The following is a 10,368-nucleotide window of genomic DNA, read 5'->3' as shown; positions in this document are numbered from 1 at the left end:
GTCACAGTCACAGCATTGTCACCTATACTAAGGGAGTCTAGTTCAGTCTTATGCAGGTTCCCCATTTCCCCATTTGTCAGATCTGATTCAGTCAGTGATCTCTCACTAGCTCTGGCCATCTGATTCTGTGGGTTTCCCCATCACGGTCTTGACTCCTTTGTTCATATTTTCACTCCTCCCTCACTTCAATTGTACTCCAGGAGCTTGGCCCATTGGTTAGTTTAGATTTCTGTATCTGTTTTCATCTGTTCTGGAAGAGGGTTCATGCTTCTCTGAGATTATGGATTATAGGCTGGGTATCTTTTGCTTTATGTCTGGTATCCACTTATAAGTGAGTACATATTATATCTGTCTTTCTGGTTTTGTGTTACCTCACTTAGGATGTTTTTTTCCAGTTCTGCCAATTTGGCAGGTAGCACTTCTTGACAGAGACCCTGATATATGGAGTCATAGGGAAAAGGAGAGCTGCCTTCACCTGCCTGCCTGCCTTTACCTGCTGCTGTGAGCATATCAACTCTTACTGCTGCTGTGGTCATTCTTTGCTGACAGTGGAATATAGCTTTTCCTATCTTCTATCATAAACTGAGTACTAGAAATGCTCCAGGCCTGCAGCCCAAGATCAGGGCTGTTAAGCCGTCCAACTACAAGGATTGAGAAGATACTGGGCTCTCCATCTCTAGCATGCAAAATGTCATTGTTGAACTACTCAGTGTGTGTTGTAAAATACAGCCTAACAAATTCCCCCTTTGTAATCCAAAAAAAAAAAAAAATGTATCAAGAAGTAGAAATGTTGCTGTGATAAACCTTGGCCTTTGCAACTGATTGGCAGGAAGAATGTGAGAAATTTTGAAACTTTGGGCTAGAAAAGCTCTTATACTATAATCACAGAATATTTGCGCTATTCTGGTGAGATCCTGAAAAAAAAAAAAGAATGCTGAGGAAAACACTGTTCGTGAAGGTTCAGCTCATGATGTCTCAAGGTTTTGTTAGCAAATGAAGGAGAGCCCTATCTTCTAGCAAAGAATCTGGTCATTCTGTCTATCCTGAGAACCTGCATGAAACTCAATTAAACAGCAATGTTTTTTTGTTGTTGTTTTTGTTTTGTTTTGTTTTGTTTTGTTTTTTGAGAATCCTAAGACAGTATCCTAAGATGAACTTTTCTTTCTTGCTTGCCAGTTCCCAAATAACTGACATGGAGTCTTAACATTAATTATAAATGTTTGGCCAATAGCTCAGGCTTGTTATTAACTAGCTCTTGCATTTTGAGTTAACCCATATTCCTTATTTAAGTTCTACCACATGGTTCTACCACATTGTTACCTTATGTCATACACATCTTGCTTCCTCTATGTCTGGCTGGCAACTCCTCTGACACATCCTTCTTCTCCCAAGCATTCTATTTGTCTCTCCCCCTAACCTTATTGGTAAGTATTGGATCCCCAGCTATTGGGTTTCTCTGTCAATATAATAAGCCAAGTCAAACCAAATTAGTAAAACTGATTTAATAAACAGAGCAAGGCAGAACACTCCCATATGACTCTCAGGAAGGCAGGAGTGAAAGCATGTGGCAGATATATGGGCCAGGTATTAAACCTTGTAGGTATGGTCTTAAGCATCTCTGGAGGGAGGAGCCTTCGATGGCAGACTTTCTCAGAAGTAGGGTCTGGAGTGGGAGGAGTGGAGCTGGATAGAGCTTCCCAACATCCCAACCTTTTGGGATTTATATGGGCACAGGTTCAAGTCCAGCTACTTCCTGCTGGCAAGGGATGATGTGGGGAGAAGGTACTTGGTGAACTCACTCTTAGTGGGAGCAATGGGTGAAGAAGCATTCAGTTAGCTGCCATCCTGGAGACCTCAGGCATCGGTTCCTTGAGGGAAGGTTGATAGAAGAAAAAAATTAGATTGTTATCATGGCTAGCCAGACCCTTGAGTCTGGAAAGGTGGTACCAACACTGATGTCCCAGGAGCTTGGGGGAATGGCATGCCAAATCAAGAATGATGTGTTCTTCAGCAGTACATGAGCCATCACATCTGCTGTTTCTCTGGGGGTGGGAAATGCCTCTATCCATCCTGTAAAGTGTCAATGAGAGTTAGGACACAATGAAATTTTTTGAGTGGGCTTGTGGGTGAAGTCAACCTGCCAGTTCTCACCTGCTTGGCATCCCTGGTTGGTGTCCTTGGAGCTGGTGTAGGAGCTGTATATATGGAAGGACCCCTGGAGGTTTGGTCTTGTTGCAGGCAGGAGTGAACCTGCAAAATATGAGCTTGAAGATGGGTGGGGTCAAAGAGGGGCTCTAAAGACTGATAATAGTTTCTATCAGTCAAATTTCTTGGCATAGTACCAGAGCTCTTCTGAGGAACCTGCAAGTACCTGTAAAAACAGTTGTAACACATTTAGATCATAGCAAAAGGCTATGGCTTCAGGTTAAAAGGCATGAACGTTTTTCCTAGAGTCTGATTTCAGCCTGATAAAACATACCTGTCTGTACTTTTAACAGGAAACTTAACTAATGAGCTACCAAGGAACTTGTAGCCTTGGGGTTATCGAAGAGCTATTAAACTGGTAAGACTATCAGTACAGTAGTCATTAAACACCATCAGATCTGAAACGGATAGATTTAAGCAGAAATCAGACAGCTTTTCAGCTACTTAGGCAGCCATCGCAGGTCCCTCCATGGTCGTTGGGGACAGAAGTCCCAAAAGCAGAACCAGTCTTTTGTTAACAAGCCCAAGAGACCTGACAGACTTTCCTGTGGGGGAAAAATTTGGGGAAAGTGACCAACCTTGCCTTGGCAAAGTGAGGCAATCGATCCCCCAGGATCCTGCTGTCTAGTTTGGGCAGGGTCTTGGCAGTAGTTTAAAGTGCAAAGCAGTTTTCTGCTACATGGCTGGCTTTGCCACATTTAAATGGAGCTTTCAGGTGGAAGTTCTTATGCAACCATCCGTCTTCCTTGGAGGAGATACAGGATGCTGCCAGGAGCTGGCATATCTCTATCATTGAAAGCTTTTAATTAAATGCCATATTCTTAGATTTCTGAAGGTGTTTGAGGATCAGAGTATACTTATCTGTTAGGTATATCTGAATTAGACAAATGTTGTTTAGGCCTAACTTAGAGAACATATATAAGTTATATCTGGACATACAGTTTGCCCAGTTACAGCTTACCAATGATAGTGAAAGCAAGAAGATTAGATATTCCAGTTTCTAGTTTCCATAAGGCAAACCAAAATTTAACATTGTAAACAATTTAGTAGTTTTTAAAATAAATATGAAAGGATTTACTCTTAGATTACAAAATCTGACTGCCCCCAAGATACATCTCTGTACATAAATGTATGGAGATGTAGCTTTAATACGTTAATAAATCAACATTGTTTTAAATCCTATCTTTCATAAACCTTGTTTTGGGGACAAGACAGGAATTATCATATAGAATTCTATCCTAACCTAAAATATATTGGAGACCTAATGTCTCCTCGGTGGGACTACACCATGTGGTCACCATGTAGTCAAGATGGTGGTGAAGTCACGTGACTTCCCTCTTTTTTACTGTTAATCAAAAAGGCAGTTGGTCAGGTGTTTGTACTTTTCTAGAGCAGTTCCAATTTGGAGTTACCAGTTTTAAGTTTAACCATACCCAATTTACTAGCTGTTTTTCTTTATATATATAAAAAAGAATAGCATAAAATAACTTTCTTTGTCATCATATCAGATTCAACAAAACCTAGGGGCAAACTACTCATCCTGTCCAACTATTGGCCAGTCAGCTTCTTTATTAAACCAATCACAGTGACATTTATTCACACAGTGTAAAGGAATATTCCACACAGTGTAGCATTCAGGCTGTGGCACAGCTACTGCACAGTGCTCTGATTATTTTTCTATGGGGAGAGAAAGCAAACAGATTAAGCAAGAAAGTAGTTTTGTGAGCAAGTTGAAAGTCATGAGCAATGAGACTTATGATTATAAACACCTCTAATTGTTAAAGAGAAATGCCCCCTCTTTACCAGAACAATAAGAAAGTAAATGTTCCCTGAAGGCAAGACCCTCATCATCAAAGGCTCCAGCTTGTGAAAAATGTACACCCTATATGCCTGATACCCATGAAGGCTAGAAGGGCATCAGATTTATAGGAAGTAGAGTTACAGATGGTTATGAGCTGCCATGTCAGTGCTAAGAAATTAATCCAATTCTTCTTCAAGAGCAACAAGTACTTTTAATCACTAAGCCATCTCTTCAACCCCAGTCTAACACTTTTAATCAATGTTGGAACTGTTAAAGACTATGGGAACTTTTGAACTTGAACTAAACACGTTTGTATTATGAGATGGCACATGAGCCAAGGAGGACCAGATACAGAAGGTAGGGTTTTATAGTGGTTTGTTTGGGTATCAAGTTGACAAAGGGTGGAGTTGTAATTAATTGTAAATGTTGGGTTGATGGGATCTAGAATCATCCAGGAGAAAAGTCTCTGGTAATACCTTAAAAGATTATTAAGATTAGGTAAGAAGTGGAAATACTCAAGCATAGTGGACAGCACCAGCCTGGGAAGTGAGGGTTCTGAGTGGGCAGCACCATCTGGTATATGTAGTTGCAGGGAGGGGGGGAGTTCTGAGTGGGCTGTGCCATCCTGGTGGGGGGGGAGGGAGGTTTGTTCTGAGCAGGATGTGTCATTCTGGGGTGGAGAGGTTCTGAGAGGACTGTGCCACTCTGGTTGAGGGGAGACCTGGACTTAGTAAAAAGGAGGAAGAGCTGAGCAGCACCTTTGGCCTCTCTCTGCTTTCTGACTGCAGGTCCATGTGGTTGCCTCAAGGAGGCCACCAACATGTCTCCCCCACAATTTGTATGGTTCTTTCTAGGAGAAACTAGTTTCATATCTCTGTGAAAATGTTTTTTGTTTCCCTGTGGGAGAAATAATGGTTGATATTAAAAGATGTACAAGAAGAAAAACATGTTTCTGTGGCACTATTACATAGAAAGAATTACATTATAACATTCCCTTCATAGAAGTTCTTTAAAATGCCCCAAATCTCATTATCTCTGCTAACAGAGAAAGTAAATTGTAATTTAGATGCCAAGGTCTGCTTAAAACAACCACCTACTACCTAAAAAAACAAGTATCTATTTATTCAGTCAAATTATCTAAGAGAATTAAACTGTATTCAGGTCCACTAGTTAAAACTTGAGTTTTAACTATCTCTAACATAAAAGAAATCTTATTTGAGACAGACCACTAGTTCAGATGAGAAGAAGTGAGGCAAGAGCATCCTTGTTTTGGATGAGAAGACCAGAGCATCCTTAGTTCAGGTAAATACTTCAATAGCATCATACTTTTTTTATTTTTAAAAGGTGCACATTAATTGAATTTTACATTTTTATTCTCTACTCAGATTTTAGTTCATATTTATACCTTTATGTTTCTATGCTAAGACCATGGACTGTGAATTAATCTATGTAAATGGAATAGTACTTCAGAGAAATGAACATCCTCATGAATCCCAGAACTCCTCACAGAGATGAAAAGACTATGTTTAATAAAACAATATTAAATTACTCTGCACCCGTAATTGTTCCACTTCCTCCTGCTGATGTGAATGATGACAAGGAAGGTCTCCTCAGACGGGTATCCACTGTCTTTCAAAATCTGGGTGGGTGGGATGTTTTAAATTTCATTGAACAGCCCTACCAATTCTAATTAAGATGACTAAATCTTGATTTAGAGAAGGGAGAGAAAGAGGTTTAAAAAAAAAATACAACGTGCCCTAATCAAATAAGAAGATAACTCAGATGTCTTTATTTTGCCCATGGAAATTGCTGCCAGTTGAGACCCATAAAAGCAAATTTAATCAAGTTGATATAATCTAATATGTAGGAACTGGCTTGAGCTGCATAATATAAAAAGGAAGTTTTCTGTGACCCAGACATCCAACACATAATGCATATTCTATCAATAGAATCAACACACATTACTGTAGTTCTTAGTGTTAATGAATATTTCTAATTATTCTGAATTCCTTCAGTATAGCTGTCTATATTAACCAAACAAAACAAATAATTTTAGCACAGAAACGACTAAGTGCTGGCTGGTTTTTGTCAACTCAACACAACTGGGGAAAAGAGATCCTAAACAGAAAAACCACTTCCTCTTTCAGAATAGTCTGGGCGAAGGTCTGTGGGACATTTTCATAGTTGATAATTGGTGTAGGAGGACCTGAGACCTGCAGGCTATACATTCCTTTTTTCTTTTTTTTCTTTTTTTTTTTTTTTGATTTTTCAAGACAGGGTTTCTCTGTATAGCTTTGGAACCTATCCTGGCACTCACTTTGGAGACCAGGCTGGCCTCGAACTCACAGAGATCCACCTGCCTCTGTCTTCCGAGTTCTGGGATTAAAGGCATGTGCCACCAATGCCCAGCCCAGGCTATATACATTCCTAAAACAGCTAACTGAGCATCAGTTAGTGAGAGAGCCAGAAAGCTAACCAACAAGTGGTCTTCCCGCCAGGATTCCTGCTCCATGTCCCTGTCTTTGAGTCCCTGCCCAGACTTATCCTCGGTAGTGAACTGACAATGTAACAAATCCTTTCCTCTCCCAGATTGTTTTTTGTCAGTGTTTTATCTAAACAACAGAAACAAAAACAGGGCAGACTACAAATAGCCAGGTATTTGTGAAGCATGCTATAGTAGAGCAAGAACAGAAGAACCTGAGGGTACTTGTCAGTGGAGTGACACACAGATGACAGACTGGAGGAGCCTGTTTCAATTTAAATTCAATGTTTGATTGACTGGTTGATTGGCTGCCTGTGGACTATGTGGATTCAGTAAGAACTAGAAAGAATTTGAGGGTCCATTCTCGTTTTGATCATGGTATAAACTAAGAGAATAAGAGGAAGAAATTTGATTCTAACTTGACAATTTACACACCTAAGTGATGTGATGATTCCCAGGTTGGCAGGCTAATCAAGTAATCTCCTAAAGGGAGAACTTGAAAGAAGATTGAAGACCACTTGAATCTGTTAACCAAGCTGATGACAGAAGCACTACCTAGACACTATGTATGCCCAAACAATGAACATGTAGTTATGTTGGGTACCACTTCTCTATATTTTTGCCAATATTATTTAGCCTGTTTCTTTTTTTCTCTCAATTTCTTAATTTAAATTAGAAACAAGATAATTTTACATGTCAATCCCAGTTCCCTCTCCCTCCCCTCCTCCCCTGCCCACACCATCTAACATCCTACCTATCCCATACCCTTTCTGCTCCCCAGGGAGTGTGAGGCCTTCCATGGGGGGTCTTCAGCATCTGTCATATCCTTTGGGATAGGGCCTAGGTCCATCCCTTGTGTCTAGGCTCAGGGACTATCCCTCTATATGGAATGGGCTCCCAAAGTCCATTCCTTGCTAGGGATAAGTACTGAGGCCCCATAGATTTCCAAACCCTCCTCACTGACACCCATGTTCATGGGGTCCAGATCAGTCCCATGCTGGTTTCCCAGCTATCAGTCTGGAGACCAAGAGCTCCCCCTTGTTCAGGTCATCTGTTTCTGTGGGTTTCACCAGCCTGGTCTTGACACTTTTGCTCATCTCCTCCTTCTCAGCAACTGGATTCCAGTGCAGTTCAGTGTTTAGCTGTGGGTGTCTGCTTCTACTTCCACCAGCTGCTGGGTGAAGGCTATAGGATGGCATATAAGTTACTCATCAATCTCATTATCGGGGAAGTGCATTTAAGGTAGCCTCTCCTCTGTTACTTAGATTGTTAGCTGGTGTCATCTTTGTAGATCTCCAGACATTTCCCTAGTGCCTGATTTCTCTGTAAACCCAAAATGTCTCCCTCTATTATGGGATCTCTTATCTTGCTCTTTTCTATTCTTCCCCCAACTCAACCTTCCTGCTCTCTCATGTCCTCCTCACCCCTCCTCTTCTCCCCTTCTCACTCTCCTAGCTCCCTCTCCCCTCCCTCCATGCTCTCAATTTGCTCAGGAGATCTTGTCCCTTTCCCCTTCTCCAGGAGATCATGTATGGCTCTCATGGGGTCCTCCTTGTTTCCTAGTATTTAGCCTATTTCTAATCAATATGTAAGCTTCCAACTTACGTTCAAAGCCTTATCTGGAAAACAAGAAAGAGAGAAGAAAAAAAAATACTTTTGAAGTGGAAGAAAAGTCAAGCTTCTGTATTAACTGTTTTTTATAACTGAGAATATCCTCCAACCTAAAGAACCCTGAAGGTGAACAGGCCTGAAGGTACCCATTGGAGGTGAACAGGCCTGAGGGGCACAGCACAGAGCTAGAAGCAGAATAACATTGAGAAGATGAAGGGTCAAGACAGGAGCCATCAGAGAGACGTGGATGCAGCATTAGGCCAAAATCCTTATGCATCTGAAAAGATTTGCAGATATGGAGCTCACCACAGGGTTCAGCTTCCACTGGGAAGACTTATAAACAACAGCAAGGTGTAGGCCAGAAAATGTCAACAGTTAACTGCCAAATGGAATGAGATCCAGTGGCTCAGAATTACAAGACTCCTGAAGAAGCAAAACCATGGCCTACTTTCATGAAAAATGCCAGTCGATGAAATCTGGTTGCAGTTTGGGACAGATACTGAATTTAAAAGCTGTTGTGATCAGGCTGGTCTCTGTTTTCTTAGTCTATATTATGTAAAAATGGCTTTCATGCTTTCTGAGCCCACGGTGCCTCCTTTATACCCAGCATTTTGCTCCATCCTGAAAGCCAGCATAAAGGAAAGATAACTGGCTCATGTTGGGCACATACACACTGCCACCTATCCAACACCACCCAAGAGGTCCAGGTTGAGAAATAACTTATGTCTAAAACCAAACAAGGTGGCTCATTCTAAATCTATCAAAGTAGATTGGAACCATGTAAAGAAAAACAGACCCAAGAACTCACGCAGTACAATAAACCGAGGACAAGTACAACATCTTCACCTGACCCCCACAAAAGGAGGATACCTAGCACTGTCATAGAGAGAGCTCCCACCAACCTGCCATCTGACCACACATGATGCATCAAGAAATGGACAAGAAAACTCCCAACTGTCCTGAGCTTGAGTTTGGCCCATGCAGCTGATGTGACCTAACTTAAATGCTGTCCGTCCATTTGTCCTCTGACCCATCTGGACCCTGCTCTGTACCTTGTCTGTATGGGCCTGTGATCCTCTAGTTCACCCCAAAGCACTACTCTACCCTGCTCCAAACACAGAACTGCACTTCTCCAACTGGCCCCTTATCTAAACACTTCCAATGGCTTGTGTCATGTCTGTCAGCTCTCTGCCTTTTCTAAGGCCCTTTGAACACCTTCAAACATAACCCGTTAAGAGCCATTCTGTACCCTATGTATACTACGTAGATAAAATACTGTTTGGTATAAAGTGTGACCTAAGGGTTAATGTTAGTAATTAAAATTGTAATAAAGGAAGCTATGTTTGCTTGTTACCAAGTGGCCTGTTACCAAAAGAAATTGGACTACTTGACAACTTGCAGCCAAAAAAGGCTAAAGTAGTTTGTGAATTTATTGATATTAAATAAATTCTGATGCTGTGGAAATCCACATGCGTATCCATCTATATGTCTGCTATAATAACACCAATAACAACATGTCAATGAACCTATTATAAATATATTTGTATTAACCCAATTTTGTTACTACATAAGACTTATGTTAATACATAAGACTGGGGATTTTTTTCTAATGTTAGACAACATCTCACCAAGCATCCCTGGCTGTCCTGGAACTTGCTATGTAGACCAAACTGACCTCAAACTCACAAAGATCCACTTGTCTCTGACTCTTGAGTACTGGGGTTAAAGGTGTGATCCACCACAACCAGCCCAAGACTGAGTAATTTATAATAGAAATAGATGTATTTTGGCTGAGAGAGATAGGAAATCTAACATCAGGTGGTTACATCTGGTGAGAGTCTTGTGCTCATGGTAGAAGCTGAGAGATAATCCAGAAGATGAAAAAGAGTGAGAAGGACTGGACATGTTTTATAACAACACTCTTCATGATGAGTAACCTATGATTAGGACAGAGCAAGGCGTTGATCCATGAAGAGTCACTACTTAAAAGCCCAATTGCCAGAAAGCCACAATGGCAATCAAATTACAATATGAGTTTCAAAGGAGACACAACCTATTCACGCCATAAACAATTAATAGGAAATATGTTGGACTGAAAGAAAAACATCTAGTAGTGGGCAGTCTCAACAGAAAAATAAAAGTAATTTTTTCAAAAGTTATTTCTTAGAAATAAAAAGAAAATAACTGAAATTAAAAGCAGCTAAATGGGTTGAGGAGCTGACACAAAATGAGAAAGGGGAAAGTCACTGTAGTTGATGACAGGTCCATA

The 10,368-nt window shown here is 40.8% G+C and overlaps 1 protein-coding gene across 3 annotated transcripts in view; it reads right to left on the bottom strand.

Annotated features, from left to right (window-relative positions):
• Window positions 1-1,486: 1,486 nt before the first annotated feature.
• Ythdf3 (YTH N6-methyladenosine RNA binding protein 3) overlaps window positions 1,487-10,368 on the bottom strand; it is a 154,655-nt gene continuing 145,773 nt past the window's right edge. Inside the window, exons 7-8 of one of the 3 annotated variants that reach the window (XR_004768291.1) lie at window positions 2,152-2,371; window positions 1,487-1,868 (exon numbers count right to left, since the gene is read on the bottom strand). The gene's annotated coding sequence lies outside the window, so the exon portion shown is untranslated. Of the gene's footprint in view, window positions 2,372-10,368 lie in introns of all 3 variants that reach the window. The other 2 variants (XR_004768290.1, XR_004768289.1) reach the window with 2 other exon arrangements.

The sequence above is a fragment of the Cricetulus griseus genome, chromosome 2, assembly GCF_003668045.3.
Source record: "Cricetulus griseus strain 17A/GY chromosome 2, alternate assembly CriGri-PICRH-1.0, whole genome shotgun sequence".
NCBI classification, from domain to species: domain Eukaryota; kingdom Metazoa; phylum Chordata; class Mammalia; order Rodentia; family Cricetidae; genus Cricetulus; species Cricetulus griseus.
This window is presented reverse-complemented; position numbering and strand designations above follow the sequence as displayed.